A 24,590-nucleotide genomic window follows, 5' to 3' on the forward strand; every position below is an offset into this window, starting at 1 on the left:
AATGAACAAAAAGGAGAAATGAAAGGCCCCTGATACACAAACTAGATTTATTGGTCCCAGAGTAATTTACCATCTGCTGTGGATGACTTTCAAGAAAATTAGAGAAACAATGGAAAGACATAGGAGGGGAGACAAAAATGGCAGAGGCAGTTAGGTGGCATAATGGATAGAGCACTGGGCCTGGAGTCAGAAAACCCTGAGTTCAATTGACCTCAGAACTTACTAGCTGTGGGACTCTGGACAAGTCACTTAACCTATTGTCCTTAGTTTCCTTCATGGTAGAATGGAGATAATAACAGCACCTATCTTGCAGGGTTGTTGCTAAGGATTACATGAGATATTTGTAAAGTACCTAGTACAGTACCTGGCACAGAGTAGGCACTATAAATGCTTATTTTCTTGTCTGATGATTGCTGAATTCTTAGAATATGTCATCTCCTTTGGGAAAACATCTCCTTCGTGATAGCGTGATCAAGCATGGCTTACAGTTAGTATTGCTAAATAGAGAATTGCCAAATTCTAATCCCAACTGTGCAGTTATTCACCTTGAGACCTTGTGTCAACACTCCTAAAAACCTCTCTGTGCCTTTTGATTTACTATCTCTTAAATGGGGGATAATCATGCTGATCTCCTTGACAGAGATGCTCTGAGGGATAGCAGATAAACAATTGTGGAGAGCTATATAAATGCTAAATAATGATTACAATAATAACCTTTTCTAAGAGTCAGAGATGTGAGGGATGGTTCACACTTGGATGCCTTGGCAAATGTGAAAATCAATATGGCTGCTCCTTTGGGCACATTGGTGTTCTTTAAAACAGAAAAAAATGATCCAGTGACCATGATATTCAAAGTGGTTAGTGATCAGATAACTGTCTGAGAGAAAGTTGAAGCTGGTATGTGAAGTGTAAAATGAAAGTGCTAGGATAATGGCACATTACTGAATGGAACAGGTATCTGACAATTGGTAAATGAAAAGGCATTATTGCCGTTCTGGGTTTAATCTGCGGGATGGTAGGATGGTAAATCAAATCTCATCAGACTAAGTCATTCACAAGAGAAAGCAGTGCCAGAAGGAAAGCAGGATGAGGAAAAGCAGGATGAGCAGCACTGGGGCCAATAGCCCCACCTGGTTCTCTTGGCCTAGCAGACAAGCTAGTTGTCCCACCACCCTTTTCCAGTGGAAGACCAGAGGAGCCAGCACAGAGAAGGCTTTCCTTGGGACAATACCAAGGCAAAAGGAAGAGAGGATGGAGAAAATTGTTTTAGAGTAGGAGGGAGGGAAATATTGTTTTCCCCCTGCCCCAGACCCTTATGAAGCTTGTGATGTAAGACTCAGTTTAAACAAGCAAAAGAAAATGACAAAAAAGATAAAAAAAAAAGTTGAGATGAGGGAGAGATTTTATATATATATATATATATAATATATATATATATATATATATATATATATATATATATTAATTTGAGGAGATGTTTAGGGGAAAAACATAGAAGTTACTATTTTATCCCTTGTCCCTCTCCAACCCACATCAACCTCAACCTCATCTTTCTGAATTAAAAACATATATAGATGTTGTGGTCTAAACACGCTTCACAGAAGAATGAGATGGCCTGTTATTGCTGAAAGTAATAGGCTCTTAATAGGTAAGTTTAAAGGAAGGCCATTTGGCTAGTATGGAGACATCTAAGAAAGCACAGAGCTGGAACCAGTATCAACTAGGTTAGCACTCTAGGACCACATCTGCCATCCCCCTGCCTCCTGTTGTCTCCCTTCTCCCAATCTGGGGAAGTCTCTGTGACCTCCAAACTAGAGATGACCTTAGTTACTATAAACCTTCCCCAATTGGGGTTGAGACTAACCTCTCCTCTATAGGGGACCTGGTAATGGCAGGGAAGAGATACAACCAGAGGGTAGTCAGAAAGCTTTTGGCATAATCAATCTCTCTCTCTCTCTCTCTCTCTCTCTCTCTCTCTCTCTCTCTCTCTCTCTCTTCTCTTCCTTCCTTCCTTCCTTCCTTCCTTCCTTCCTTCCCTCCTTCCTTCCCTCCTTCCTTCCCTCCTTCCCTCCTTTCTCTCTCTCTCTTTTCTTCCTTCCTTTGTTTTTCCTCCTTTCTTTTTTCTTCTCTCTCTTTCTCTCTCTATTAATTTGTGTGTCATCCTTGTGCAAGTGTTATGATATTTTCTCTGGATCATTCCAATTTTAGCATAAACACTGACAAAGTGAGGATTAGGCAGAGTTTTTCAAGCTTCTACAGAAGGAGATTGCACTTGATAGGTCTTTACTCCAAGCTCCTGCTGGGAATCTTGGGTTCATCTTACTCCGTTCAATAGGACAAATCCTGTATGAGGGATTACAGGACACAGCAGAAATGTTTCATGGAGTAGGGGAAGGATCCTGCTCAGTGGGGTCTGATTGATTTTTGGTCTTTTTTTTTTCCTGAAGGTGCTGATCATCTGGGAAATTGGAAATTTATAACTTAGAAGAATCTGGGCATATGAAATTGAGGTATAGAGCACAGAAGAAATGCAGGGCAGGAGAGAGAGGGTAACAGGCAGGAAGGTCAGGGCAGATTGGCTAGGACAGAGACCCCTTGTTGGATGGAAAAAGAGTAGGCTTGGACTTAATTCTAATGCCTTTACTCCATTATTTCCTATTTATCCTTTATATTGCTCTTATGTACATAGTTGTTTGCAAATTCTTTGCCCTATTAGATTGTGAGCTTCTCAAGGGCAGGACTAGCTTTTGTTTTTCTTTGTATTTCTAGTACTTAGTACAATACAGTATGTACACCAAGCCAAAGTGATATGGTGAACTGTAGGTTTTTGTTATTACTACCACTGTGGAGGTATAACTTTTGTGACAACATTTTTATTTGTTTATTTTGTTTGGTTACTATGATTATTTCTCTGAAAAGGAGAAGTGAGAAGAGGAAAAAACATAGAATTTCTTTCTTTTTCTTTCTTTTTTTTTTTATCAAGTTCCTCCAAGAACTGAATTGCTAATAGTAGGGGTTGATTGAACTGCTCAGCCAGCTAGTGACTTAGCATTTCCTGGGCAGATAATTCATTTTCTCTCTCTTCCCCCCTTCTGCCCCCACCCCAGTCTCTTTTTCCTTTGTAAAATGAAGGTATTGACTTATATAGCTTCTAAAATCATGGACAGCCCTAAAATTCTCAAATTCTATGCCAGTCATCTACTGTGTATTAGTGAGGTCCTAGGGCTGGTCAAAACCTGTAGAGTTACAAAGAATATAGTAAAAATGATAACAAAGTCCTCCAGTGACTCATAACTATGGAAAGTATCAAAACTCACAGATACATTTGGCTGATTTTTAACAAACGCTTAAGAAAACATAACAATGAATAAGGAAATCTGAACAGGAAAAGGAATGACCCTTTGGAAGCTAATCTCCCAGGGCTGTACACTTTCTTCCTTTTGACTCTTTGACCTCTTGCCTTCTTTAATAAGAGCCTCCCAGATCCATGGCAGAGTACTAGGTGGTAAATTCTAATGTTCCTAACTTCCTGGACGAGTCACAAAAACTCCCAGAAGTTTAGGCTATTTACTTAAGTTAAATTCATTTATTCACTGTAGAGGGATGGTCTCTATATTTCCATTCTTCACATACACCAAAGTTCTCTTTTTCCATTTCTATTTTGTCTTTTGGTTGGGGAGAAGATTGGAAGGTTTGGTTGGGGCAATGGCAACACAGAGCAGACATCCCTTTCAGGAATTCCTTTGCTCCTCCATCACTGCATTTCTGGAACTGAGAGGTTCTTCCTCAGTCTCTTCATGCCTGCTACAGAATTATAGGATTATAGGTTTAGAGCTGGAACAGATATTAGAAACCATCAACTCCAACACTTTTACTTTACAGGCAAGGAAAGTTAGGCTGTAAGTAGCTTGCTTGTGGTTACACAGCTAGAAAGTGCCTGACTTTACTCTCTATCTCTTGTTTATTTATGAATTGTTCACCTATCCATAAGTCTGGTAAATAATATGCTTTATTTATTTAGAGTTTTCCTAGAAGGCTGTAGAGTAGGGTCCAAGCCCACTCTAGTCTCAGGCTCAGCCTTGTTTCTCTCAATCTAATTCCTTCTATATGTCACAGTCCAAAGATGGAGCTTAGTGAATGTGTCGGTAAATTTTTAAAAATTGTATTTTATTTTTCCCCCAATGACAAATCAAGACAATTTTTAGGATTCATTTTTATAAGATTTTGAGTTCCAAATTTTTCTCCCTCCCTTCTCTCCTTCTGAAAATGGTAGGCAATTTAATATAGGTTATATATGTGCTATCATATAAAGTCATTTCCATATTAGTCACAGTTGTGAAAGAAGAAATAGATCAAAAGAAAAGAAAAACACAGAAAAAGAATAAAGTGAAAAAAATATGCTTTGATTTGTATTCAGAGTCCATTAGTTCTTTATCTGGATGTGGATAATATTTTCCTTCATGAATCCTTTGTCCTTATTTTAGATCATTGTATTGCTGAGAAGAGCTGAGTCATTCATAAGTTGATCATTGCACAATGTTGCTGATACTGTGTACAATGTTTTCCTAGTTCTGCTCATTTCACTTTGTATCTGTTTGTACAAGTCTTTCTAGGTTTTTCTGAAATCTGCCTGTTTATTATTTCTTATTGCATGACAGTATTCTATTACATTCATATACTGCAACTTGTTCAGCCATTCTGCAATTGATGGGTATTCCCTTGATTTCCAATATTTTGCCACCATTAAATTTTTGCACATATAGGTCCTTTTCCCTTTTTTATGATCTCTTTGGGATACAGACCTAGTATTGGTATTGGTGGATCAAAAGGATATGCACAGTTTGGTTGCCCTTTAGGCATAGTTGCAAATTGCTCTCCAGGGAGCAGGTAGATGGTGCAGTGGACAGGGCATAGGCCCTGGAGTTGGGAGAACCTGAGTTCAAATCCAGCCTCAGACACATAACACTTACTAGCTGTGTGATCCTGGGCAAGTCACTTAACCCCATTGCCTAGCCAAAAAACCAAAAAAGTAAAACCAAATTGCTCTCCAGAATGGTTGGTTCAGTTTACAACTCCTCCAACAGTACATGAGAGTCCCAATTTTGCCACATCCTCTCCAACATTTTCCTTTTTTGTGTCATATTAGTTAATCTGATGGGTGTGAGGTGATACCTCAGAGTTGTTTTAATTTGCATTTCTCTAATCAAAAGTGATTTATGCCTATAGACATATGCCTATAGATAGCTTTGATTTCTTCATCTGTAAACTGCCTGTTAATATCCTTTGACTATTTATCAATTGGGGAATAGCTTTTATTCTTATAAATTTGACTCAACTCTACGTATTTAAGCAATAAGGTCCTTATCAGACATATTTGCTATAAAGATTGTTTCCCAGCTTTCTGCTTTCCTTCTAATCTGGTTGCATTGATTTTGTTTGTACAAACCCTTTTTATTTTAACACAATCAAAATTATCTGTCTTGCATTTTGTAATGCTCTCTATGTCTTGTTTGATCATGAATTCTTCCCTTCCCCATAGATCTGACAGGTAGACTATTCCTTGCTCTTCTAATTTGCTCATGATGTCACCCTTTATGTCTAAATCATGCACCCATTTCAACCTTATCTTGGTATACATTGTGAGATGTTGGTCTGTAATTAGTTTGTGTCCTATTGTTTTCCAGTTTTCCCAGCATTTTTTATCTAATCCCCAAAGCTGGGGTCTCTGGGTTTATCAAACACTAAGTTACTATGGTCATTGACTATTGAGTCTTGTGTACCTAACCTATTCCACTGTTTCACCACTGTATTTCTTAGCCAGCACCAGATGATTATTGCTTTATAATATAGTTTGAGATCTGGTGTTGTGAGGCTACCTTTTTTTGTAATTTTTCCATTAATTATCTAGATACTCCTGACCTTTTATTCTTCCAGATGAATTTTGTTGTTATTTTTCATAGCTCTATAAAATAAATATTTTTTGGTAATTTGATTGGTATGGCACTGGATAAGTAAATTAGTTTAGGCCGAATTGTCATTTTTATTACATTGGCTCAGCTTACCTATGAGCAACTGATATTTTTCCAATTGTTTAGATCTGACTTTATTTGCATGAAAAAATGTTCTGTAATTGTGTTCATATAGTTCCTGGGTTTGTCTTGGCAGATAGAGTCCCATGTATTTTATACTGTTTAGTTATTTATTTTATTTTTAAAAAATATACATTTATTTATTTTCAGTTTTCAATATTTACTTCCACAAGATTTTGAGTTCCAAATTTTCACCCCATCTCCCCCCCCCCATCCCAAGACAGCATGCATTCTGAATATCCCTTCCTCTAGTCTGTCCTCTCTTCTATTTCTCCCCCACCTCTCTTATCTCCTTCCCCTTCTATTTTCCTGCAGGGCAGGATAGACTTCTGTACCCCATTTCCTGTATTTCTTATTTCCCAGTAGCATGTGAAAACATTTTTTTAAACATATGTTTTTAAAACTTTAGGTTTCAAATTTTCTCCCTTCCTCCCTCCCCACCCACCCTCATTGAAAAGGCAAGCAACTCAATATAGGTTATACATGTGCAGTTATGCAAAACACTTCCATAGTAGACATGTTGTGAAAAACTAACTCTATTTTCCTTAATCCTATCCTGCCCTCCCATTTTTTCTATTCTTTCTTTTGACCCTATCCCTCCTCAGAAGTATTTGCTTATGATTTTCCCCTTTCCCAATCTGCCCTCCTTGTTCCCTTCTCCCCCTATTTTCCTGTAGGGTAAGACAGATTTCCATACCCAATTGAATGTGCGTGTTATTCCCTCCTTAAACCAAATCCTATAAGAATAAGATTCACTCATTCCCTCTCACCTTCCCTATTTCCTCTCCACTGTAAGAGCCTTTTCTTCTCTGTTTTTTTTTGTGAGATAATTTACCCCATTCTACCTCTCCCTTTCTTCTTCTCCTAGTGTAATCCTCTCCCTTCCCTTAATTTTATTCTCCAGATATGACCCCTTAATCTTCAACTCACCTTGTACCCTCTATCTATCCATCCATCCATCTCTCTCTCTCTCTCTCTCTCTCTCTCTCTCTCTCTCTCTCTCTCTCTCTCTACATACATACAATTTTTTTCCCTCCAACTACCCTAATACTGACAAAGGTCTCCTGAGTTATAAATATCATGTTTCCATGCAGGAATGTAAACAATTCAACCTTAATAAATCTCTTATGATTTCTCTTTCCTGTATACCTCTTCATGTTCTACTTGAGCCTCTACTTGAAAGTCAAATTTTCTATTCAGCTCTGGTCTTTTCATCAAGAATGCTTGAAAGTCCTCCATTTCACTGATTGACCATTTTTTCCCCTGAAAGATTATACTCAGTTTTGCTGGGTAGGTGATTCTTGGTTTTAATACTAGCTCCTTTGGCCCCCAGAATATCATATTCCAAGCCTTCTTATCCCTTAATGTAGAAGCTGCTAAATCTTGTGTTATTCTGATTGTGTTTCCACAGTACTTGAATTGTTTCTTTTTGGCAGCTTGTAATATTTTCTCCTTGACCTGGGAACTGTGGAATTTGGCTACAATATTCCTGGGAGTTTTCATTTGGGGATTTCTTTCAGGAGGAGATTGGTGGATTCTTTCCACCAATTTTGTTCCCTCTGGTTCTACTATATGAGGGCAGTTTTCCTTGATAATTTCTTGAAAGATGATGTCCAGACTCTTTTTTTGATCATGGCTTTCAGATAGTCCAATAATTTTTAAATTTTCTCTCCTGGATCTATTTTCCAGGTCAGTCGTTTTTTCAATGAGATATTTCACATTGTCTTCTATTTTTTCATTCTTTTGGATTTGTTTTACAGTGTCTTGATTTCTCATAAAGTCACTATCTTCCAATTGCTCTATTCTAATTTTTAAGGAAGTATTTTCTTCAGTAATCTTTTGGACTTCCTTTTCCATTTGGCCAATTTTGCTTTTTAGGGCACTCTTCTCCTCATTGGCTTTTTGGACCTCTTTTGCCATTTGGGTTAGGCTATTTTTTAAGGTGTTATTTTCTTCAGTATTTTTTGGGTCTCCTTTAGCAAGCTGTTGACTTGTTTTTCATGATTTTCTTGCATCACTCTCATTTCTCTTCCCAGTTTTTCCTCTACTTCTCTTACTTGCTTCTCAAAATCCCTTTTGAGCTCTTCCAAGGCCTGGGACTGATTCATATTTTTCTTGGAGGCTTTGGATGTAGGAGCTTTGACTTTGTTGTCTTCTTCTGGTTGTATGTTTTGATCTTCTTTTTCACCAAAGTAAGATAATATAGTATGAGTCTTTTTGCGCTGCTTGCTCATGATCCCGGCCAATTACTTGAGTTTTAAAGTCTTTGTTAAGGTAAGAGTATGCTTCCAATATGGACAATGTACTGTCCCAAGCTTCAGGGGTTTGTGTAGCTGTTTTCAGAGATACTTGTAGGGCCCTGTAAATTTTCAGTTCTTGCAAGGTGGTATGATAAGGGGTGAGGTGTTACTCCCTTCCTGGCCTGTCCTCTGGTCTATCAGTGACCACAAGTACTCCTTTCTGTCCTGTAACTATGAGGAAGGTTTCCTCTCCACAGCCACTACAAGTTCCACCACACTGGTGCTCCTCCTCACCCCAGGACCACCACCCAGAACTGTGACCCAGATCCAAGCATGGGAAAAACAAGAGATTCCTGCCTCAGCGCTGGCAAAGGGATCCCTGCAATCCCTTTCTGATCAGCCACTGGATTCCCCCTCAGTGTGTGGGCCAGTAGCTTAGGAGGCAGCTGCCCCAACTCCCAGGCCACCCTCTCGGGGAACTGGATCTGAGACCTCATGTTCCTCTCTCAGCACCACAGAAACAGACTTTTCCCACTGACTTAAGTTGTCTTTGGCATTTTTGGGTTGAGGAGTCTGGAAACCACAGCTGCCTGCGATTCAGTCCTCTGAGGCCTGCTCCAGGTTTGCTGTGGCCTGCACACCCACACCGTGCTGTGCTGTACTCCCAGCCCAGCATGATATACCTTTCTGGTCAATCATCCAGGTTGTCTTGGCCTGGAAATTTGTTTCACTCTGTCTTTTTGTGGGTTCTGCTGCTTTAGAATTTGTTTAGAGCCATTTTTTATAGGTATTTGGAGGGGTTTGGGGGAGAGCTCAAGCAAGTCACTGCTTTCACTCTGCCATCTTGGCTCCGCCCCCTATTGTTTAGTTATTTTAAATGGAATTTTTCTTTCTATCCCTTGCTTCTAGTCTTTGTTGGAAATATAAAGAAATACTGATGATTTTTTTTTTTGTGGATTTATCTTATATCTTGCAACTTTACTGAAGTTGTTAATTATTTTGAGTAGTTTTTAGTTGATTCTCTAGGGTTCTCATATCATCTGCAAAGTGTGATAGTTTTGTTTCCTCATTGCCTATTCTAATTCCTTTGATTTCTTTTTCTTCTCTTATTGCTCTAGCTAACATTTCCAGTACTATATTGAATAATAGTGATGACAATGGGCATCCTTGCTTCACTCCTGATCTTATTGGGAAGGCTTCTAGCTTATCCCCATTACAGATAATGCTTGTTGATGGTTTTAGATAGATACTGCTTATCATTTTAAGTAATGTGCCATTTATTCCTATGCTCTCTACTGTTTTTAATAGGAATGGGTGCTGTATTTTGTCAAAAGCTTTTTCAACATTTACTGAGGTAATCATATAATTTCTGTTGGTTTTGTTATTGATATAGTCAATTATGTTGACAGTTTTCCTAATATTGAACCAACCCTGCATTCCTGGTATAAATCCCACCTGGTCATAGTGTATAATCTTTGTGATATTGCTGTAATCACCTTGCTAGTATTTTGGCCAAAATTTCTGCATCAATATTCATTAGGGAAATTGGTCTATAATTTTCTTTCTCTGTTTTAGTTTTTCCTGGTTTAGGTATTAGCACCATATTTGTTTCATAAAAGGGACTTTGGTGGGGCTCTTTATTCTCCTATTTTTTCCAAATAGTATATACAATATTGGAATTAATTATTCTTTGAATGCTTGGTAGAATTAATTCACAAGTCCATCTTGCGCTGGGGATTTTTTCTTAGGGAGTTCATTTAATGACTTGTTCAATTTCTTTTTCTAAGATGGGGTTATTTGGGTATTCTATTTCCTGATCTGTTAATCTAGGTAATTTGTATTTTTGTAAATATTCGTTGGTTTTGCTCTGATTGTCAGATTTATTGGCACATAATTGGGCAAAATATTTCCTTGTGATTGCTTTAATTCCTTCATCATTGGTAGTGATATCATCCTTTTCATTTTTGACATTGAATATTTGTTTTTCTTCTTTCTTTCTTTCTTTCTTTCTTTCTTTCTTTCTTTCTTTCTTTCTTTCTTTCTTTCTTTCTCTTTTTTGTTTTAAATCAAATCAATCAATGGCTTATCTGTCTTATTGTTTTTTCCTCATAAAACCAGCTCCTAGATTTATTTATTAGCTCAATAGTTTTTCTTTTTAACTTTCAGTCTTATTAATCTCACCTTTTATTTTCAGGATTTCCAATTTGATGTTCCATTGGGGATTTTTGATTTGTTTTTTTTTTCTAGTTTTTTTTTAGTTGCATGCCCAATTCATTGCTCTGTTCTTTTTCTATTTTGTTGATGTAAGAATTTAGAGAAATGATGTTTCCCCAAAGTACTGCTTTGGTTCTATCCCACAAAGTTTGATATGTTGTCTCATTGTTCTCTTTAATGAAATTATTGAACTTTTCTATGATTTGCTTTTTGACTCATTTATTCTTTTGGATTAGATTACTTAGTTTCAAATTAATTTTTAATCTTCCTTTCCATTGACCCTTGTTGAATGTAATTTTCATTGCCTTATAATATGAAAAGAATATGTTTAATCTTTCTTACTTTCTGCATTTGATTTTGAAGTTTTTATACCCTAATACATGGCCAGTTTTTGTGTAGGTGTCCTGTGCTCCTGAGAAAAAATGTATATTACTTTCTGTTCCATTCAGTTTTCTCTGAAGGTCTATCACATCTAACTTTTCTAATATTCTATTTGCCTCCTTAGTTTCTTTGTTGTTTATTGTTTTGGTTGGATTTATTGAGTTCTGAGAGGGGACAGTTGAGGTCCCCCACTAATATAGTTTTGCTATCTATTTCTTCCTGTAACTCACTTAACTTCTTTAAGAATTTGGATGCTATGCCACTTGGTGCATGTATGTTTAGTATTAATATTACTTCACTGTCTATGGTATCTTTTTAGCAAGATGTAGTTTCCTTCCTTATCTCTTTTAATTAGGTGTATTTTTGCTTTTATTTTGTCTAAGATCAGGATTGCTACCCCCTACCCTTGCTTTTTTTTTTACTTCAGCTGAAGCATAATATATTGTGCTCCAGCCCCTTACCTTTACTCTCTGTATGTGTCTCTCTGCTTCAAGTGTGTTTCTTGTAAAAAACATATTGTAAGAGTCTAGGTTTTGATCCATTCTGCTATCTGCTTCCATTTTATGGGAGAGTTCATCCCATTCCCATTCACAGTTATGATCACTAACTGTGTATTTCCTTCCATCCTATTTTTCCTCCTGTTTGTCCTCTCTCTCCTTTCACTCTTTCCTTCCTCATCAGTGTTTTGCTTCTGTCTACCACATCCCCTGATCTGCCCTACCTTCTGTCAGCACTCCCCCCCGCCATCTTTACTTAATCTCTTCCCCTCTTACTTCTCTGACAGTTTACATAGATTTCTATATTCAACTGCTTGTGTATATTGTTCCCTCTTTGACTGAAGACTGATGAGAGTAAGGTTCAAGTTATGCCCATCACCCATCTTACCATTTTCCCCTCCATTGTAATAGATCTTTCATACCTCTTCATGTGGGATGTTTTTGCATTTCCTCTGGGCTATACTGAAGCATATGGAGGTCTGGCTGCTGGTGGCTGCCATTTGCTCAGGGCTATGCTGAAGCATCTGCCAGGGGTCTAGTGCTCCCAGCTGTCTGTTTGTTTCAGCACAAGTAGGGTTGGTGTTTACCTGTTTGTCAGGGCAATTCTGAGGGACACAGAGGTCTGGCTGCTGGAGATTGCTTGTTTGAGTAGGGCTATGCTCAAGCATGTGGTACTTCTCATAATGGGAGTTTGCTAATTCCCCTGGCTATGCCAAGGCATGTGGGGGATCCTGGTATTGGTGTGTGCCTACTCTCTCACACTGAGGATCAGTATCTACTGCTGGTTTGCTGATGTGGGATTTACTGCTGGCTTGCTGGGATCCTTCCTGTGAACTCCCCTTTCACCTGAGTGATACAGACTTTTCCTGATGATCTTTCAAGTTTCTTGGGCTCAAAGGTTGCTACACCCTGTCTTTTTGCTGGTTCTGCTGTTCCAGGATTTGTTTGGCAGCTCTATTTTCTGGTTGTTTGGAGGTGAATATGGGAGAGTTACAGCAATTTACTGTTTACTCCACCATTTCGGCTCTTGGAAGTCCAAACCCTGGCAAATGTTTAGCAACTTATTTTCTGAAAAAATAAATTGTACTGAAAAACACTTTTAAATTTAATTGGCATTATTAACATTTCCTCATCACTTTCTTAAATCTAGAAATCACGAAACAATAATTTCACCCCTGGATTTTAGCATTTGCCAATTTCAGAGGTATAAATGTTCATGCCAAAATTTTAACAATTAGCTCTTGTGAAAAAGTAAGTGCAAACTCTAGCACAGTATTGGACTTAGGCACATAACAGCCCTAACCAAATCAACATTACCATGACTCATTTACCCTCAATGAATCGTCTATGGGAATGGTTATATGTTACATAGGGAGATGTCTTCAAAGGCAGAACAAAGTCTTGTCTTTTAACCTCATCAGATTGTTTAGGATAGTGGTATAGTTGATTGGGCATTGGATTTGGAGTCAGGGAGACCTGGGTTATTGGCTCACCATAGACACTAACTGCATGAGCCCAGGCAAGTCACTTAAATTCCCTTTTCCTCAGTTTCATCTGTAAAATGATGAGGTTGGTCTCCATGGCCTCTAAGGTCTCTTTCAGTTCTAAACTATGATCCTATGGAAGCTATATCTTTAATCATCTCAACAGGGATGTCTTTAGTCCAGTCCTTGTTATATCCTTTTATAGTTAATGGAATTACCAACCTAAGTTGCAATCGTTTTTTTGGCATATCACATAATAATAGCCATGTCTACACAATAGAAAGTGAAGTTGAACCTAAATAGTTGTGTGGTAAGTTTGAACTCCAGATAGCCCCAGATAATTCTGGTGGCTCAAAGAAAAAATAAAGGGTCCATCTGAGGACCTGAATTATTCTGTTATTTTTTCCCCTTTTTTATTTGTCCGGGCAATGGGGTTAAGTGACTTGCCTAGGGTTACACAGCTAGTAAGTGTTATGTGTCCGAGGTCAGATTTGAATTCAGGTCTTCCTGGCCCCAGGATAGAGCACTCCAGTGCTCTATCTACTGTGCAACCTAGCTGTCCCTAAATTATTCTGTTTGCTTTATACATATTCCGCATTGCTGGTGTTCTATTCCATTTTTTGCTGTGCAAATCTAGCCTTATAATTTCTCTGATTTTAGGGGAGGAAATATCTGGAAAAGTTGTTCTGCATTTATTGTATTTGCCTCATTGACCAGCCTTATAAAAGAGATGTAGTCTAGTTGGTAATTGATTTGGAGCTGAGAAAAGTTAGTTAAAAAAATAATCAGCTGTCAAGCAAGTCTTGTTCTCCTTGATTACATAGGAAGGGCATAAAGTTAGCCAAGTGCAGGTATGTATGCAGATATGTATGTATGTATATGTATTTATGTACGCACATAAAAATATGCATATACACATACATATATGTGTGCATATGTGTATATACACATATAGATGTGTGTGTGTATATGTAGTATTCATAGGTGGAATCCTCCAAAGATAAGGTACCCAAAGAATTGTTCTATATTTTCAGGTGAGACTTAAATAGCAATGCAAGAGTTAATGAACACGTGAAGAAAATGATATAGAAGGTCCACAACAGCTTATAATTTCCTTTCAAATGAGTAGTTCAGAGAATACATGCTATGTTTTCATAGGAGGGATTGATTACTTCCAAGTTGGTCATCAAGGAAAGCTTCATGGAAGAGGTGATATTTAAGCTGAATCTAGAAGTCTGGGTAGAAACTGGGATAGGCAGAAAGGAAAAAAGAGAGCATTGTAAGAGAAGATGACAGCCTGGGTGCATAAATGCATGGAGACATAAATGAAGATACTCTGAATAGAGTTTACTGAACAATAGGTTCAAGGGTGTGCTGGTAAATGCATAACAGCTGGTTCTTTGAAATGAATACGTGCAGAATACATTTTAAAGTTTAATTTGCATTATTGACATTTTCTCCATCATTTTCTTAAGTGAATACAATTCCGAAAACAGCAAATCAAGCCCTATTTTGCAGCTTTTGCTGATTTCTAAGTCGTAAATGTTCACATTGAAAATTTAACAATCAGCCCCTGTACAAGCTGGCTTCAGTACACCCCTGAATTCCCTAACAGGGGAATGGATATAAAGTTAGAAAATTGGTATGAGGTCACATTGGATCACACTGAAATCACATTGAGATCACAAACGACTTTTCTTTACAATTTGCAATTGCATATAGGTGGTGATTTATCAAAAGCCATACAACTTCTCAGGGAGCTGGAATTAGAATTTGGCTTTCTACCTTTCATTTCCTGCCTATTTTTACCTCTATTTCTCTTCTTTTCCTACTTAAGTTTACAATTTTTTCCTTTCTTATACCTCTTTTTTTTCTTTTTCCTTCTTCTTTTGCATGCTAGGCTAAATAGTTTGAACTTTATGCTATAGATAATGGTAGGAAATAAAAGATCTTGCTGACTGCAAGGGGCTAAGGACTTGGGTTATGTCAGTAATTGGGGAATCTGAAGATACATCAAAGGTGACAGATAGCCATAACCAAAGGAATAGCTAGGAATAAAAAATGTAGGACAAATCATGCTGAAGTGGGATAATGGAAGCAGCCAAAAGATATAAGATCATAGGATTTAGAGCTGAAAGTGACCTTGGAGATTATTTAGTTCAACTCAGGAAACTGGGCCTAGGAAGTGAATACCAGAGTCAAGATTTGAACCCATTACCCTGACCTCAAAACCAATGGTCTTTTGCTTTACTATGTTACCATTATCAGGAAGGTGAATCACTATGAGTTGAGAAGCATATAGAAATTAAGAAATGAAGACAGGTTGCCATGCATATATCTCTTTCTGTTTACTTTTAGTTAAGTTGGGCATGCTGGGGACATTGTGTATTCAAAGGAATTTGGGAAATGGACACTTTAGGAAAATTCAACTAGCAGCATTATAGAAGATGAATTAGTTGAAGGAGAGAAGCAGAGATGAAAAACATGGAAATCAATTTAGAAGTTACTGGAAAAATCCCAGTGTGAATCTATGAGAATCTGGGCTTTTAGGGAGAATGGAAAAGCAATAACAAAAATGAAAGATGTTACAATAGGAGAATTCTCTTCCTTTTTCATCTTCCCTACCTAATCTTAATCATCTTTTTTTTATTTCTCTCTTTGCTTCATTTCCCCCTTTCTTCCATGTTTGGCTTTCCTTTTCTTCCATTTTGTTCCTGCATATATTTTATCTCTTATTTCTTCTTATTTTAATTTTCCTCCTTTCTATCATATATTTTCTTTATCATCTTCTCTTTTAAATTTAAAAACAAATGAACAGAGCCTTCCTTCTCTTTCTCTTCTTTCCAACAACCCTCTCTCTGCTTCAGCATGGAGAAAAAAATGGTTGAAGCAGATAGGTGCAAAGTGGGAGGAATTTAATTTCTTTTGTGGTAGACCTCATATGATGCAGACAAATTTCTGGTTGGTCAAATAGGAAGATAGTCTTCTGTCGTTCAAGGTCGAGTATAGGATTTCCATTTCCTAAGGGATGAATTCACCATTGTTAGACAGAAACGTGAAGTAGAGGCATTAGTCTTGCTCCAGGCCTGGTGACATTTAAACCATTCCAAAGAAAGAGAATCCATGGGACTTCTGAAGTTCATGAAAGAAGAAGCTTTATCTCTCTCATAAGATCCAATAACTACTCAAATGTTAGTGCTATTTATGCTTTGGGGGGGGAGAGAGAGAGAGAGAGATCTGCAAAACTATAATACTTCCTGTTCAGTGTGGTCAAACTGCACCTGCCAGAATATAAGACAAGAGATGTCAAGGGGGAGATGCTAGCCAGCCAGGTATGCTTGTGTCATCACACACTTTGCTGATCAACACAAGATGCAACCTTTGTCAAAGGGTTGCAAAGAAGTATGTGCCTATCTGAGCCAAAGTTTATTTTTTCAAGGTTTTGTTTGACTTTAATTACTCACTCACTTGGAATTCCTTGAGGCAGGATCCCTAGAATACTTCACAGGACCCTAAATTTAGAGTCAGAAGGGCCCTTATGGAGGTCGAATAGTCCAGCAGTATTATTTTATAGGTAGGGAAACTGAGGCAAGAGAGGTAAAATAACTTTGCCAAGATCACAGAGTAAGTGGCAGAGAGCTTGATTCAAACCTAATTTCTCTGACTCCCAATTCTTCAATTTTCACTGCATGATGCTGTTGAACGTCTGCTATGTGGAAGCACGTTGCTGTAATAATATAACTGATGTTATATGGGATCTGTAATTTTATTAGTATACAGAACTCTCTTCACTAATGAAGTTTACAAATGTTCTGTTAAGTGACTTGACCATGATTACATGGGCTGTGTCAGAGATAGGATGTGAACTCAGGTCTTCCAGACTCTGAGATTGGCTCCCTAGCCACTAGGCCATGCTGCCTCTCTGTCATGTAGTACTTTATATATATGACCTAATTAATTACTTTGCAACAACACTGAGGCAGTTGTTAAAGGTATGGTTATCTCCCTTTTACATTCCTTTCCAGGCTGTGCTCTGGAATTTCTGGACTTTATCATGCCACAGAAAACTCTTCCCCTTGGAAGCTTACTCTACCCCCGGATCTCTCACATTGGAAGTGTCCTCCACCTCTGCAGCCTCTCCCTCTGATTTGTTGGTTTCTCCCAGAGCCTCCATTTTAAGGATGATACCCAGGCCAGCCATATCTTTCTTCTTCTCCAGATTTTCTCTATCAGTACTTTAAGTTTCTATGTTTTTCACTTTTTTTTTGTTTAGGTATTGTCTTCCTCCAGTAGGATGTAAGCTCCTTGAGGGAAGTGAAGACTCTTTTTTTCTTTGTATTTCTAGTCCAAGGGCAGGACTTGTTGTGGAGGCAAGAGTAGTAAAGGCTTAGTCTAGTATTGGTCTCTTACAAAATGGTTTTTCTGACTGCAAAAGGCTCAGTCCTTGGAACATGCCTTGAATGTAGCTGTCTACCCCATAGCAAATGATCATAAGTCAACGCATAATAGATAAGAATTTTAATTCAGTTTATCATATGTTTATATATTTAAATTTAGGAGTAGGATTGATATAATTGGTAACGTTACACATTTGCTTTGATTTGAGTTGCCAAGTGATTGGAAAATCTTTAATTTCTGAGTGAATTACATAACAGTTCTTGTTGCTTATTTGAATTTATCATTTTTTTGCATAATTAGGATGGAATAATTTAATTTACAGTTTTCTTTTTAAATGATTTAAATGATGTATGCTGAGATGCTAGGAGCCGCATGATTAGTTGAGTCGGCTGGAAGATGCCTATGTCTCACAGGGCTGGAGAACTTAAAAATCTAACTTATCTTTCCAGGAGCCTGTGGAGATGGAGTTTTTCAGCTTGATCGTTCTCCTTTTATTGTTTGCTTTTCCTGGCTGCTTCTTGCTTCCAGACTGAGCAGAATTTACATTTGTTGCTGAAGAGTAATTTCTTCTAATTCTTTGTTCTGTCTCTCTTGCTGTTACTCAATTTTTTAGCTGCCCCCCCCACCCCGAGTCCAGAAAGGAGAAGGTTGGTTACTCATTTGGGTGATGCTTTCATTCTGCCCACTAGCTATGGCTCCTCTCTGTTGGGAAAAGCTGATTTTTACTCCCATTCCAGCTGACCCATATTTCCTGCATGCTCAAAACACAAACTTACACTCACTCACTCACTCACAAGTCTTGTAGATTTTATTCTCTGGACCTGAATGCTGAAAACCTGAAAGAATTGTTAGGGTAGGAAGAGGCCACTCAGCTTTATGGCATCTGCCCTTTTAGGTTTTTCCAGGCTCCTCCCCTCTGCTTTGTCATTATTTCCTTCAACCTCCTTTGTCCCCATAAAAATGTCTGGCTCCCTCTTAAACTCATTTGTATAATTTGTGATGATGGTTTCACTTAACTTATTCCATCTGTTTGTTGCTCTTCTAAGCAGAGTGGCTCAGCCTCCAAAGCTTTATTTGCTCTTCCTTTGTAATTCTTTGATTTTTTTCTCAGTACATGAACAATCTGGGATGTCCTTAGCACAGCAAATTTCCTCCACCAGTGAAGATCCCAATAGTCTATGACTTCATAGATCAATCTGTTGGGAGCAGTCTACAGTAATAGGGGTTAAGTGACCTGCCTTCAGGGTCATGCAGCTAATGTCAGAAGTAGAAGTCAAACTTGGAACTCTATCTACTCTGCCACATTTCCTTTGGTTTGATTCTTACCAATGCAAAACACATCCCTTGTTATCTAGGCCTCATGTATGTCCAATACCTCAATCTCTATAACATTTTGAGGGGATATTCCTTCCTTCCTTCCTTCCTTCCTTCCTTCCTTCCTTCCTTCCTTCCTTCCTTCCTTCCTTCCTTCCTCTTCCTTCTTCCTTCCTTCCTTCCTTCTTCTTCCTTCCTTCCTTCCTTCCTTTCTTTCTCCCTCTCTCCCTTCCTGCCTTCATTCTTTTCTCCCTTCATTCATCCCTCCTTTCTTCCCTCTTTCCCTCCTTTTCTTCTTTCTTTTCTCCTTTTGTTCCTCCCTTCTTCATCTGTCTCTCCACTCCCCCTCATTTAAATACAGGTGTTCCTGACTTCAATTCCAGTCCCCTATCCAGTGCTTCTTAAACTGTGGGTCTTCACCCCATATAGGGTGGTGAAAAGTGTGGCAGTAGTGAAAGGCTTCTGAACATGCAAGGACCAAAATTAATTCAAAATCAAATGTGTAATGAATCCAAGGTGTTTCTGGCAGTGCTTGTCTGTGTGTTGCATCAAGCAACTTCACTGCAGCTTTGGTTCTGAACACAAAGCATGTGCACTTTGCACCATGCATGCCATTAAGCCACATAACACTAATGAACACTGCTGAAATGCAAAAAGGGGTCATGGAAGGGATTGCAAATAGAAAAAGCTTAAGAAGCTATGTCTTAGATGATAATAGGGTTGGTGTGGAGTGGGGGGGGAAGGGGAGGAAATTATGTGAAGGTGGTAGTTGTGAGAAAAGAGAGGAAGAGACATATATAGAAGTATTGTAAAGGTAGATTCTAGTGGAAATGGTAACTGGTTGGATTTAAGAGAGAGGAAGAGAGAAGGGTTGAAGATATCCAAGCAGGAGTTTTCCCTAGCTTCTAACGAACTAATTTCTCTATCTCTAGAATTTTCTTGCTGCTATCCATATACTTGAGTTACCATTTGGCATATTATTCCCTGGGATACCTTAATCATTCAGATTCTTCTGGAAACCCAAGTGACATATATTGAATGCTAATTTATTCTTCCTAACTAGCTCTAGTCAGTTACTAGAGGATAAGCTTTCCATGGAAACTCTTGATAATATTCTCTCCTACTTTCTTTACACTTTCCACCACACCATTAGCACCTTCTCATATGCTGTCCTATTCCCTACTTTATTGCCAACCAACCAGATTGGAAGCCCCAGAGGCCTGTACTCTGTACTCCTTACAATTCCCAGTACAGTGTTAGGCACATAATAGGTACCTAGCAAAACCTTTTTGATTGACTTATAATAAATTGTTTTGTAAACAGAGGAACATCTAATACTCAGGCATGTGCAGGGATGGAGACAGGGAAGGAAGGGTTTTCCTCATGTGTTAGTGTATTTAAAAATGAACAGATTACAGATAGACATTCTTAGTTCTCCAAGGGTTAGCTCTGAAAGAGTGACCTACATACTTCTGACATTTACTAGCTGTATGACCAGGGTTGACAGTGTAGTATAGGAGAAGAAGAGTTGATGCTGAAGTCAAGGGACTTGGGTTTAAATCCTGCCTCTGATGTTTTACTCCCTGTGTGACCTTGGGCAAGTTGCTTAACCTCCAGAAGCCTCATTTTCTTCATCTGTAAAATGAGGGGAATTGGACTTGATGACATCTGAGATCTTTTCCAGTTTTATATCTATGATCTTTTTAACATCTCTAAGCCTCTATTTCTTCATATGAAAAATGGGAATGTAGGATCACCTTCATAGTTTTGTCTTGAAGACCAAATCAGATTAAAGCATTTTGCAAACTTTTAAACATTGTATAAATGTCAGCTATTATCCAATAGAGTGTAAATATCTTGAGGGTAGGAATTTTTTTTCTATTTCTCCAGTGGATTATAGCAGATATTTTAGAAAAAATTCTTTTTGAATTGAATTGAATTGCAATGATTGTCAAAAGCGTCCCACGATAATCTAGGTTAATGAGTAGAGAGTATCTATTTTAGATATGCCTCTGCTAAAGTGTTCCCATCTTGGTGTGCCTCCACCCTAGATATGATGGTATTTGCTTAGCACTGAAATACTTCAGTGGTATGTGTGAAAAACCCCCCACAACATTTCTTATATTTAGTAATGGGAAAAGTAATTCCTTCCAAGTTTCGAAATGATTTTCATGCGAGTTACAAGTGAGAAATTAAGATCTTGGGCCAGTTTTAAAACAACAACAACAACAACAACAAACTTTCCTTCATCATATTTTTGGAATAACATTTACAAAACATTTGTAAGAGTTAGATAGTAATGTGAATGTAGACATCAATGGCTTTATTCTACAGGGACTAATGGGGCAAGTAGGACTATCAGTTCTAGGGAGTGTTGGGACAGAAGCAACGTTGCTAAAATTTCTGCAACTCCAACTTCCTAAGTATAGACACCAAAGTGGAAATCTTCTATCTCCTTCTTCTACCTGGGCTCCCTAATAGAAGCCAGACACCTTTCTCTCTGGGCATATGGAAAGTCTGTTTACCTTTTTGTTGTTTTAAATGTTTAGTTTGCCTTTATAAATGGTATTAATCATGAGCCTTTGCTAGACTAGATATACTTAATGGAAATGCAGTTGGGAAAAGGCAGTTGAGGAGGGGAATATCCCTAGAGAACAAAGAGTGATAACATTGAGGTATTTTGCCAGACTGCTCTTTCTGGCTAGGGGCTCAGAGATTTAAAAAGTGTAGAGATAATTATACATCTTTTGATACACCTTCACAGGACAGAGAAGGAGCATTCATCTAGGGACATACATCAGGGCAATGAATCAGTAGGAAGGGTGAGGGGATGGTAGACTGCAAATAGTTGTTGTTGAACAGTCCTGCTCCCTATACTATGCCAACTGCCATATATTTATATTTATATAAATGTGTGTATATATACATATCCATGCACCACTGTATGTATGTGTGTAAATATTTGTACATATGTTTGTAATTCACATAGCACTGTGTATGTGTATACACACTAGGCTTGCTCACAACCTCTGACGCTGGCCAGATGAAATTAGATTGGGCTGGTTTCCCCACCTTGACATAGTTCTCCATCAACTGGATTTTGTGCCACACACATACTTCATTGCCCTCTTTTGATGTGTTTTTATGGAATGAATATCATTTCAAGAAAATAATAGGTCTTAAAGAGCACATTTCAATGAGTGTTAGATATTATAGTAGCTATTGGTGTGGGAAAATCAAATATTTCACTCAAGTCCCCAGTGAAACAGAATTAGTTGTACCAAAGTGCAAAGGAACACATGGTTAAAAATGAAAAACACCAAGAACTGGCACACTATTGCTACAAAACAGCCTAATTAATCCTGAAAATAATCAAAGCTCTTCGGAGAAAACTAAAAGCTAGAGAGATTATTATTGTTTACTATATAGCTCAAGCTTAGGCTTCTAGAAGATGGAAGAGCAGCTACTAAGTGATGCTCTGAAGAAAAAAATGCTTATCATGGGCAAGATAACATGAAGAATGAAATAATAAAGAGTGGAAAATGTAATTTTTTTTACAAACAGAACTAATATTTTTTTTTCACTATCCTCAAAGTATTGTCAGAAGAAGTCCAGGTGAACCTATAATATCTGGGCATCTTCATAAGACTGCAAAACATCTGCCTTCCAAAGTATTTTGGGTTTTTTTTAAAGCTTCTAGTGGGTGTGGAAGCCTTGACCATATTGAGGAAATAATGAATTCAGAAATATAGTGATAGGTTGAGAAGCAGCTTAGTTATATAACTGCAGGAATCCCCAGATGGAGATGGAACACCACAACACAGTGTTCTACCATGCTGCACATCATGAAAGGTTGAGAAATTTGTCCAAGAGATGGAGATCAACATGCTTCAATAGCTTGGGAACTTGCCTAATTTAAACCCCTATGAAAACCTATGAAATTGATGAAAACCTATGTGTTATAATTAAGGCTAGCCCTGGAAAAATGTACTATTCATCAAAGGCATGCTTAATAACCAGTATGATATATGGGTTTTATGATGAATTAAATAATATGTGTCAAAATCTTGTGAACTCAGTGCCAAATCGTGTAAAACAAGCAATTGCAGCAAAGGGGGACATATTGTGTATTAAAAGTTTCTTAAATATAAAAAGTTGTGATGGTTATTGTACAAGTCAATAAGTTTGATTATTTTACCTTGTTCCAATCAATTTGCACACCACTCTTTCTATAGATAGATATCTATATGTAATTCTCTCTCTCTCAATGGATAGGGACTGGACTTACGATTTCATTGATGTAAGGAGTGGGTCTCAGCTTAGCAGTGAATGAAAAGTGTAATGACAAATAATGTTTAATATAATAACTGAGGAAGAAAATAAGATTTAGAGTTAGGAGGAGCCATAGAGACAACCTAGTTCAACACTTTTAATTTTTAGATGAAGAAGCTGAGGCCCAAGAAGGGCAAAATGATTTATACAAGGTCACCCAAGCAGCAAGGATTTGAGTCCTCTGAATCCCATTCAGATCTTTGTTCCACTACACCAAACAGAAGACTTTGGAAGACCATAGGTGGAAACTTCTATTAACTTACCTTCTGTCTCTCTTGCATGACTTCAGTGGAAATTCAGAGTTCAGAATTAGGCTGGTTGAGAGCAAGCAACATCAGTCACCTCCCTCCCAGCAGTCAAACTGAACTTGATGCAACCTCAACAGTGATAGTTACTGACACTTAGTTTGTGCTAAATAGACCTTAGGGTACAGTTATAACCTTGGCACAAGAAGCAGGCTGCTGGGAGAGTCAACTCTGTTTACATGTCTGGTTTCAAGCAAACTATCAGATCTTCCACTGCTAATCTCTGCAGTTTGGTGTGTTTATAGCTGTGTAAATGTGTTGTAGCAACAAGGAAAACCACAAACACAGCCGTGCTATCAGTCATTAGTAATTAAATTTCCTTACAGTTATACCTCATTATAAGGTAACTCACTATATGGAATTTTGCTATAACAGTGGAATTGAATCTGGTATATATGTAACATGTTACTCTTAAATTAGTTCTGAACAAAACTATTTGGAATTTTTTCCAGTGGCTAAAAAGGGGTTGAAATGTTAGTCTATCTCTCCTTGGAGCTTTTATACTGATGAAACTTTGAAGAAATCATGCTGACAATATTGCAAAGATTCTGAAAAAAAGTTATTTTTCAGATTGACAGACTTGTCCCCATTTCACAGATGAGAAATGACTAAAAAGTGGAAGGATCACATGCTTTTATATTTAAAGGGCTTCACGGTTGTCATGGTAGAGAAAGCAGTGGAAAAAGGGAGGCATGGGGGCACTCTTTTGAGATGTTAACAAGTCCAAATCATTTTATTGAGTCTTGAGGATGAAGATCACTAGAAATCTGTCATTTGGGTACAATGTATATCAAAAGTCTAAAAAGAAAAAAGTCAAACACAGACAAAAGTAAAAGTTTCGGGGGGCTTCTCTGTAGGTGAACACTGTGTTGTCTTTGTCACTTTTTAGTTGCTTCCTATAGTTGCCTCCACAGTTGAGGTGCTATAGCAGTTGGGCTCTTCACTGGACTGGAAGACAGAAGACTGGTTTTTGGTCTTGATGTTTCCTCCATCTTTGGGTTCTGTAACACTCCTTTCTTAATTTTCCATCTACTTGTTCACCTATCATTCAAGATCAGCCTTGTTTGCTAGGTCCCTTTTTCCCTTGGGAGAAATATGTTTAAAATACATTTAAATGTTTTTTATAAATGTGTTAATCTCCCAAGGTACCTTCCTGGGCCCACTTCTTTTCTCTCTATGTTGTTTAGTTGTGTCTCACTCTTTGTGACCCCATTTGGGGTTTTCTTGTCGAAAATACTGAACTGGTTTGCCATTTCCTTCTCCAGCCCATTTTATAGATGAGAAACTGAGGCAAACAAGGTTAAGTGACTTGCCCAGGGTCACACAAAACTGAGGC

General features: G+C 37.9%; 1 non-coding gene across 1 annotated transcript; it reads right to left on the reverse strand.

The window, feature by feature from the left end:
• Positions 1-2,125: 2,125 nt before the first annotated feature.
• On the reverse strand, positions 2,126-2,228 carry LOC144457292 (U6 spliceosomal RNA). The gene has a single exon (XR_013486608.1). It is a non-coding gene; the product is annotated as a U6 spliceosomal RNA (small nuclear RNA).
• Positions 2,229-24,590: the final 22,362 nt, after the last annotated feature.

This window comes from Phascolarctos cinereus, unplaced genomic scaffold (assembly GCF_003287225.1).
Source record: "Phascolarctos cinereus isolate Bilbo 61053 unplaced genomic scaffold, phaCin_HiC Scaffold_4;HRSCAF=312, whole genome shotgun sequence".
NCBI classification, from domain to species: domain Eukaryota; kingdom Metazoa; phylum Chordata; class Mammalia; order Diprotodontia; family Phascolarctidae; genus Phascolarctos; species Phascolarctos cinereus.